The following is an 8,668-nucleotide window of genomic DNA, read 5'->3' as shown; positions in this document are numbered from 1 at the left end:
GCTCTTGCTCCTGCACCTGCTCCTGCTCCTGCTTCTGCTCCTGCACCTGCTCCTGCTCCTGCTCCTGCTCCTCTGTTGCTCCTCTGATGCTCCTCTGTTGCTCCTCTGATGCTCCTCTGATGCTCCTCTGATGCTCCTCTGATGCTACACTGATGCTCCTCTGATGCTCCTCTGATGCTCCTCTGATGCTCCTCTGATGCGCCTCTGATGCTCCTCTGATGCTCCTCTGATGCTCCTCTGATGCTCCTCTGATGCTCCTCTGATGCTCCTCTGATGCTCCTCTGATGCTCCTCTGATGCTCCTCTGATGCTCCTCTGATGCTCCACTGATGCTCCTCTGATGCTCCTCTGATGCTCCACTGATGCTCCTCTGATGCTCCTCTGATGCTCCTCTGATGCTCCTCTGATGCTCCTCTGATGCTCCTCTGATGCTCCTCTGATGCTCCTCTGATGCCTCTCTGATGCTCCTCTGATGCTGCTCTGATGCTGCACTGATGCTCCTCTGATGCTCCTCTGATGCTCCTCTGATGCTCCTCTGATGCTCCTCTGATGCTCCACTGATGCTCCTCTGATGCTCCTCTGATGCTCCTCTGATGCTCCTCTGATGCTCCTCTGTTGCTCCTCTGATGCTCCTCTGATGCTCCTCTGATGCTCCTCTGATGCTCCACTGATGCTCCACTGATGCTCCTCTGATGCTCCTCTGATGCTGCTCTGATGCTCCACTGATGCTCCTCTGATGCTCCCTGATGCTGCTCTGATGCTCCACTGATGCTCCTCTGATGCTCCTCTGATGCTCCTCTGATGCTCCTCTGATGCTCCTCTGATGCTCATCTGATGCTCCTCTGATGCTCCTCCGATGCTCCTCTGAGGATCCTCTGATGCTTCTCTGATGCTCCTCTGATGCTCCTCTGTTGCTCCTCTGATGCTCCTCTGTTGCTCCTCTGATGCTCCTCTGATTCTCCTCTGATGCTCCTCTGATGCTCCTCTGATGCTACACTGATGCTCCTCTGATGCTCCTCTGATGCTCCTCTGATGCTCCTCTGATGCTCCTCTGATGCTCCTCTGATGCTCCTCTGATGCTCCTCTGTTGCTCCTCTGATGCTCCTCTGATGCTCCTCTGATGCTCCTCTGATGCTCCACTGATGCTCCACTGATGCTCCTCTGATTCTCCTCTGATGCTCCTCTGATGCTCCTCTGATGCTCATCTGATGCTCCTCTGATGCTCCTCTGATGCTCCTCTGATGCTCCTCTGATGCTCCTCTGATGCTCCTCTGATGCTCCACTGATGCTCCTCTGATGCTACTCTGATGCTCCTCTGATGCTCCTCTGATGCTCCTCTGATGCTCCACTGATGCTCCTCTGATGCTCCACTGATGCTCAACTGATGCTCCTCTGATGCTCCACTGATGCTACTCTGATGCTCCTCTGATGCTCCTCTGATGCTCCTCTGATGCTCCTCTGATGCTCCTCTGTTGCTCCTCTGATGCTCCTCTGTTGCTCCTCTGATGCTGCTCTGATGCTCCTCTGATGCTCCTCTGATGCTCCTCTGATGCTCCTCTGATGCTACACTGATGCTCCTCTGATGCTCCTCTGATGCTCCTCTGATGCTCCTCTGATGCTCCTCTGTTGCTCCTCTGATGCTCCTCTGATGCTCCTCTGATGCTCCTCTGATGCTCCTCTGATGCTCGTCTGATGCTCCTCTGATGCTACACTGATGCTCCTCTGATGCTCCTCTGATGCTCCTCTGATGCTCCTCTGATGCTCCTCTGATGCTCCTCTGATGCTCCTCTGATGCTCCTCTGATGCTCCTCTGATGCTCCTCTGATGCTCCTCTGATGCTCCTCTGATGCTGCTCTGATTCTCCACTGATGCTCCTCTGATGCTCCTCTGATGCTCCTCTGATGCTCCTCTGATGCTCCTCTGATGCTCCTCTGATGCTCCTCCGATGCTCCTCTGAGGCTCCTCTGATGCTTCTCTGATGCTCCTCTGATGCTCCTCTGTTGCTCCTCTGATGCTCCTCTGTTGCTCCTCTGATGCTCCTCTGATGCTCCTCTGATGCTCCTCTGATGCTACACTGATGCTCCTCTGATGCTCCTCTGATGCTCCTCTGATGCTCCTCTGATGCTCCTCTGATGCTCCTCTGATGCTCCTCTGTTGCTCCTCTGATGCTCCTCTGATGCTCCTCTGATGCTCCTCTGATGCTCCACTGATGCTCCACTGATGCACCTTTGATGCTCCTCTGATGCTCCTCTGATGCTCCTCTGATGCTCCTCTGATGCTCCTCTGATGCTCCTCTGTTGCTCCTCTGATGCTCCTCTGATGCTCCTCTGATGCTCCACTGATGCTCCACTGATGCACCTCTGATGCTCCTCTGATGCTCCTCTGATGCTCCTCTGATGCTCCTCTGATGCTCCTCTGATGCTCCTCTGATGCTCCTCTGATGCTCCTCTGATGCTCCTCTTATGCTCCTCTGATGCTCCTCTGATGCTCCTCTGATGCTCCTCTGATGCTCCTCTGATGCTCCTCTGATGCTCCACTGATGCTCCTCTGATGCTCCTCTGATGCTCCTCTGATGCTCCTCTGATGCTCCTCTGATGCTCCTCTGATGCTCCTCTGATGCTCCACTGATGCTCCTCTGATGCTCCACTGATGCTCAACTGATGCTCCTCTGATGCTCAACTGATGCTCCTCTGATGCTCCTCTGATGCTCCACTGATGCTCCACTGATGCTCCTCTGATGCTCCTCTGATGCTCCTCTGATGCTCCTCTGATGCTCCTCTAATGCTCCTCTGAGGCTCCTCTGAGGCTCCTCTGATGCTCCTCTGATGCTCCTCTGATGCTCCTCTGATGCTCCTCTGTTGCTCCTCTGATGCTCCTCTGATGCTCCTCTGATTCTCCTCTGATGCTCCTCTGATGGTCCTCTGATGCTTCTCTGATCCTCCTCTGATGCTCCTCTGATGCTCCTCTGATGCTCCTCTGATGCTCCTCTGATGCTCCTCTGATGCTCCTCTGACGCTCCTCTGAGGCTCCTCTGATGCTCCTCTGATGCTCCTCTGATGCTCCTCTGATGCTCCTCTGATGCTCCTCTGATGCTCCTCTGAGGCTCCTCTGAGGCTCCTCTGATGCTCCTCTGATGCTCCTCTGTTGCTCCTCTGATGCTCCTCTGATGCTCCTCTGATGCTCCTCTGATGCTCCTCTGATGCTCCTCTGATGCTCCTCTGATGCTCCTCTGATGCTCCTCTGATGCTCCTCTGATGCTCCTCTGAGGCTCCTCTGATGCTCCTCTGTTGCTCCTCTGATGCTCCTCTGATGCTCCTCTGATGCTCCTCTGATGCTCCACTGATGCTCCACTGATGCTCCTCTGATGCTCCTCTGATGCTCCTCTGATGCTCCTCTGATGCTCCTCTGATGCTCCTCTGATGCTCCTCTGATGCTCCTCTGATGCTCCTCTGATGCTCCTCTGATGCTCCTATGATGCTCCTCTGATGCTCCTGCTCCTGCTCCTGCTCCTGCTCCTGCTCCTCTGATGCTCCTCTGATGCTCCTGCTCCTGTTCCTGCTCCTGCTCCTGCTCCTGCTCCTGCTCCACTGATGCTCCACTGATGCTCCTCTGATGCTCCTCTGATGCTCCTCTGATGCTCCTCTGATGCTCCTCTGATGCTCCTCTGATGCTCCTCTGATGCTCCTCTGATGCTCCTCTCATGCTCCTCTGATGCTCCTCTGATGCTCCTCTGATGCTCCTCTGATGCTCCACTGATGCTCCTCTGATGCTCCACTGATGCTCCACTGATGCTCCTCTGATGCTCCTCTGATGCTCCTCTGATGCTCCTCTGATGCTCCTCTGATGCTCCTCTGAGGATCCTCTGATGCTTCTCTGATGCTCCTCTGATGCTCCTCTGTTGCTTCTCTGATGCTCCTCTGTTGCTCCTCTGATGCTCCACTGATTCTCCTCTGATGCTCCTCTGATGCTCCTCTGATGCTACACTGATGCTCCTCTGATGCTCCTCTGATGCTCCTCTGATGCTCCTCTGATGCTCCTCTGATGCTCCTCTGATGCTCCTCTGATGCTCCTCTGTTGCTCCTCTGATGCTCCTCTGATGCTCCTCTGATGCTCCTCTGATGCTCCACTGATGCTCCACTGATGCTCCTCTGATTCTCCTCTGATGCTCCTCTGATGCTCCTCTGATGCTCATCTGATGCTCCTCTGATGCTCCTCTGATGCTCCTCTGATGCTCCTCTGATGCTCCTCTGATGCTCCTCTGATGCTCCTCTGATGCTCCTCTGATGCTCCTCTGATGCTCCTCTGATGCTCCTCTGATGCTCCACTGATGCTCCTCTGATGCTCCACTGATGCTCAACTGATGCTCCTCTGATGCTCCACTGATGCTACTCTGATGCTCCTCTGATGCTCCTCTGATGCTCCTCTGTTGCTCCTCTGATGCTCCTCTTATGCTCCTCTTATGCTCCTCTGATGCCCCTCTGATGCTCCTCTCATGCTCCTCTGATGCTCCTCTGATGCTCCTCTGATGCTCCTCTGATGCTCCACTGATGCTCCTCTGATGCTCCACTGATGCTCCACTGATGCTCCTCTGATGCTCCTCTGATGCTCCTCTGATGCTCCTCTGATGCTCCTCTGATGCTCCTCTGAGGATCCTCTGATGCTTCTCTGATGCTCCTCTGATGCTCCTCTGTTGCTTCTCTGATGCTCCTCTGTTGCTCCTCTGATGCTCCACTGATTCTCCTCTGATGCTCCTCTGATGCTCCTCTGATGCTACACTGATGCTCCTCTGATGCTCCTCTGATGCTCCTCTGATGCTCCTCTGATGCTCCTCTGATGCTCCTCTGATGCTCCTCTGATGCTCCTCTGATGCTCCTCTGATGCTCCTCTGATGCTCCTCTGATGCTCCACTGATGCTCCACTGATGCTCCTCTGATTCTCCTCTGATGCTCCTCTGATGCTCCTCTGATGCTCATCTGATGCTCCTCTGATGCTCCTCTGATGCTCCTCTGATGCTCCTCTGATGCTCCTCTGATGCTCCTCTGATGCTCCTCTGATGCTCCTCTGATGCTCCTCTGATGCTCCTCTGATGCTCCTCTGATGCTCCACTGATGCTCCTCTGATGCTCCACTGATGCTCAACTGATGCTCCTCTGATGCTCCACTGATGCTACTCTGATGCTCCTCTGATGCTCCTCTGATGCTCCTCTGATGCTCCTCTGATGCTCCTCTGTTGCTCCTCTGATGCTCCTCTGTTGCTCCTCTGATGCTCCTCTGATGCTCCTCTGATGCTCCTCTGATGCTCCTCTGATGCTCCTCTGATGCTACACTGATGCTCCTCTGATGCTCCTCTGATGCTCCTCTGATGCTCCTCTGATGCTCCTCTGTTGCTCCTCTGATGCTCCTCTGATGCTCCTCTGATGCTCCTCTGATGCTCCTCTGATGCTCGTCTGATGCTCCTCTGATGCTACACTGATGCTCCTCTGATGCTCCTCTGATGCTCCTCTGATGTTCCTCTGATGCTCCTCTGATTCCTCTGATGCTCCTCTGATGCTCCTCTGACGCTCCTCTGACGCTCCTCTGATGCTCCTCTGATGCTCCTCTGATGCTCCTCTGATGCTCATCTGATGCTCCTCTGATGCTCCTCTGATGCTCCTCTGTTGCTCCTCTGATGTTCCTCTGATGCTCCTCTGATGCTCCTCTGATGCTCCTCTGATGCTCCTCTGATGCTCCTCTGATGCTCCTCTGATGCTCCACTGATGCTCCTCTGATGCTCCACTGATGCTCAACTGATGCTCCTCTGATGCTCCACTGATGCTACTCTGATGCTCCTCTGATGCTCCTCTGATGCTCCTCTGATGCTCCTCTGATGCTCCTCTGTTGCTCCTCTGATGCTCCTCTGTTGCTCCTCTGATGCTCCTCTGATGCTCCTCTGATGCTCCTCTGATGCTCCTCTGATGCTCCTCTGATGCTACACTGATGCTCCTCTGATGCTCCTCTGATGCTCCTCTGATGCTCCTCTGATGCTCCTCTGTTGCTCCTCTGATGCTCCTCTGATGCTCCTCTGATGCTCCTCTGATGCTCCTCTGATGCTCGTCTGATGCTCCTCTGATGCTACACTGATGCTCCTCTGATGCTCCTCTGATGCTCCTCTGATGCTCCTCTGATGCTCCTCTGATGCTCCTCTGATGCTCCTCTGATGCTCCTCTGACGCTCCTCTGATGCTCCTCTGATGCTCCTCTGATGCTCCTCTGATGCTCCTCTGATGCTGCTCTGATGCTCCACTGATGCTCCTCTGATGCTCCTCTGATGCTCCTCTGATGCTCCTCTGATGCTCCTCTGATGCTCCTCTGATGCTCCTCCGATGCTCCTCTGAGGCTCCTCTGATGCTTCTCTGATGCTCCTCTGATGCTCCTCTGTTGCTCCTCTGATGCTCCTCTGTTGCTCCTCCGATGCTCCTCTGATGCTCCTCTGATGCTCCTCTGATGCTCCTCTGATGCTACACTGATGCTCCTCTGATGCTCCTCTGATGCTCCTCTGATGCTCCTCTGATGCTCCTCTGATGCTCCTCTGTTGCTCCTCTGATGCTCCTCTGATGCTCCTCTGATTCTCCTCTGATGCTCCACTGATGCTCCACTGATGCTCCACTGATGCACCTCTGATGCTCCTCTGATGCTCCTCTGATGCTCCTCTGATGCTCCTCTGATGCTCCTCTGATGCTCCTCTGATGCTCCTCTTATGCTCCTCTTATGCTCCTCTGATGCTCCTCTGATGCTCCTCTGATGCTCCTCTGATGCTCCTCTGATGCTCCTCTGATGCTCCTCTGATGCTCCTCTGATGCTCCTCTGATGCTCCTCTGATGCTCCTCTGATGCTCCACTGATGCTCCTCTGATGCTCCACTGATGCTCAACTGATGCTCCTCTGATGCTCAACTGATGCTCCTCTGATGCTCCTCTGATGCTCCACTGATGCTCCACTGATGCTCCTCTGATGCTCCTCTGATGCTCCTCTGATACTCCTCTGATGCTCCTCTGATGCACCTCTAATGCTCCTCTGAGGCTCCTCTGAGGCTCCTCTGATGCTCCTCTGATGCTCCTCTGTTGCTCCTCTGATGCTCCTCTGATGCTCCTCTGATTCTCCTCTGATGCTCCTCTGATGGTCCTCTGATGCTCCTCTGATCCTCCTCTGATGCTCCTCTGATGCTCCTCTGATGCTCCTCTGATGCTCCTCTGATGCTCCTCTGATGCTCCTCTGACGCTCCTCTGAGGCTCCTCTGATGCTCCTCTGATGCTCCTCTGATGCTCCTCTGATGCTCCTCTGATGCTCCTCTGATGCTCCTCTGAGGCTCCTCTGAGGCTCCTCTGATGCTCCTCTGATGCTCCTCTGTTGCTCCTCTGATGCTCCTCTGATGCTCCTCTGATGCTCCTCTGATGCTCCTCTGACGCTCCTCTGATGCTCCTCTGATGCTCCTCTGATGCTCCTCTGATGCTCCTCTGATGCTCCTCTGAGGCTCCTCTGATGCTCCTCTGATGCTCCTCTGATGCTCCTCTGATGCTCCTCCGATGCTCCTCCGATGCTCCTCCGATGCTCCTCTGACGCTCCTGCTCCTGCTCCTGCTCCTGCTCCTGCTCCTGCTCCTGCTCCTGCTCCTGCTCCTGCTCCTGCTCCTGCTCCTCTTTCTGCTCCTGCTCCTGCTCCTTCACCTCTGATGCTCCCCTGATGCACCTCTGATGCTCCTCTGATGCTCCTGTGATGCTCATCTGATGCTCCTCTGATTCTCCTCTGATGCTCCTCCGATGCTCCTCTGATGCTCCACTGATGCTCAACTGATGCTCCTCTGATGCTCCGCCTATGAATCCCCAACTCTGATTCCCGGCCTCTGATTCCCGGCCTCTGATTCCCGGCTTCTCATTCCCGGCCTCTGATTCCCGGCCTCTGATTCCCCGCCTCTGGTACCCCGCCTCTGATTTGCTGCCCTTGATTCCCCATCTCTGATTCCGCACATCTGATTCCCTGCCTCTGATTCCCAACTTCTGATTCCCCACCTCTGATTCCCCATATCTGATTCCCCGCCTCTGTTTCCCCGCCTCTGATTCCCCGCCTCTGTTTCCCCAACTCTGATTCCCCGCCTCTGATTTCCCAGCTCTGATTCCCCGCCTCTGATTCCCCGCATCTGATTCCCTGCCTCTGATGCCCCGCCTCTGATTCCCCATCACTGATTCCCCGCCTCTGATTCCCCGTGTCTGATTCCCTGCCACTGATTCCCCGCCTCTGATTCCCCACCTCGGATTCCCCAACTCTGATTCACCGCATCTGATTCCCCAGCTCTGATTCCCCGCCTCTGAATCCCCACGTCTGATTCCGTGCCTCTGATTCCCAGCCTCTGATTCCCCATCTCTGATTCCCCACCTCTGATTCACCACCTCTGATTCCCCATATTTGATTCCCCGCCTCAGTTTCCCCGCCTCTGATTCCCCCCTCTGATTCCCATATCTGATTCCCCGCCTTTGATTCCCCAACTCTGATTCCCCGCCTCTGATTCCCCAGCTCTGATTCCCCGCCTCTGAATCCCCAAATCTGATTCCCTGCCTCTGATTCCCCAGCTCTGATTCCCTGCCTCTGATTCCCCAGCTCTGATTCCCTGCCTCTGTTTCGCAACCTCTGATTCCCCA

The sequence above is a fragment of the Narcine bancroftii genome, unplaced genomic scaffold (genome assembly GCF_036971445.1).
Source record: "Narcine bancroftii isolate sNarBan1 unplaced genomic scaffold, sNarBan1.hap1 Scaffold_158, whole genome shotgun sequence".
Lineage (NCBI taxonomy): Eukaryota > Metazoa > Chordata > Chondrichthyes > Torpediniformes > Narcinidae > Narcine > Narcine bancroftii.
The sequence above is the reverse complement of the archived record's forward strand: the minus strand, read 5'-3'. Positions refer to the sequence as shown.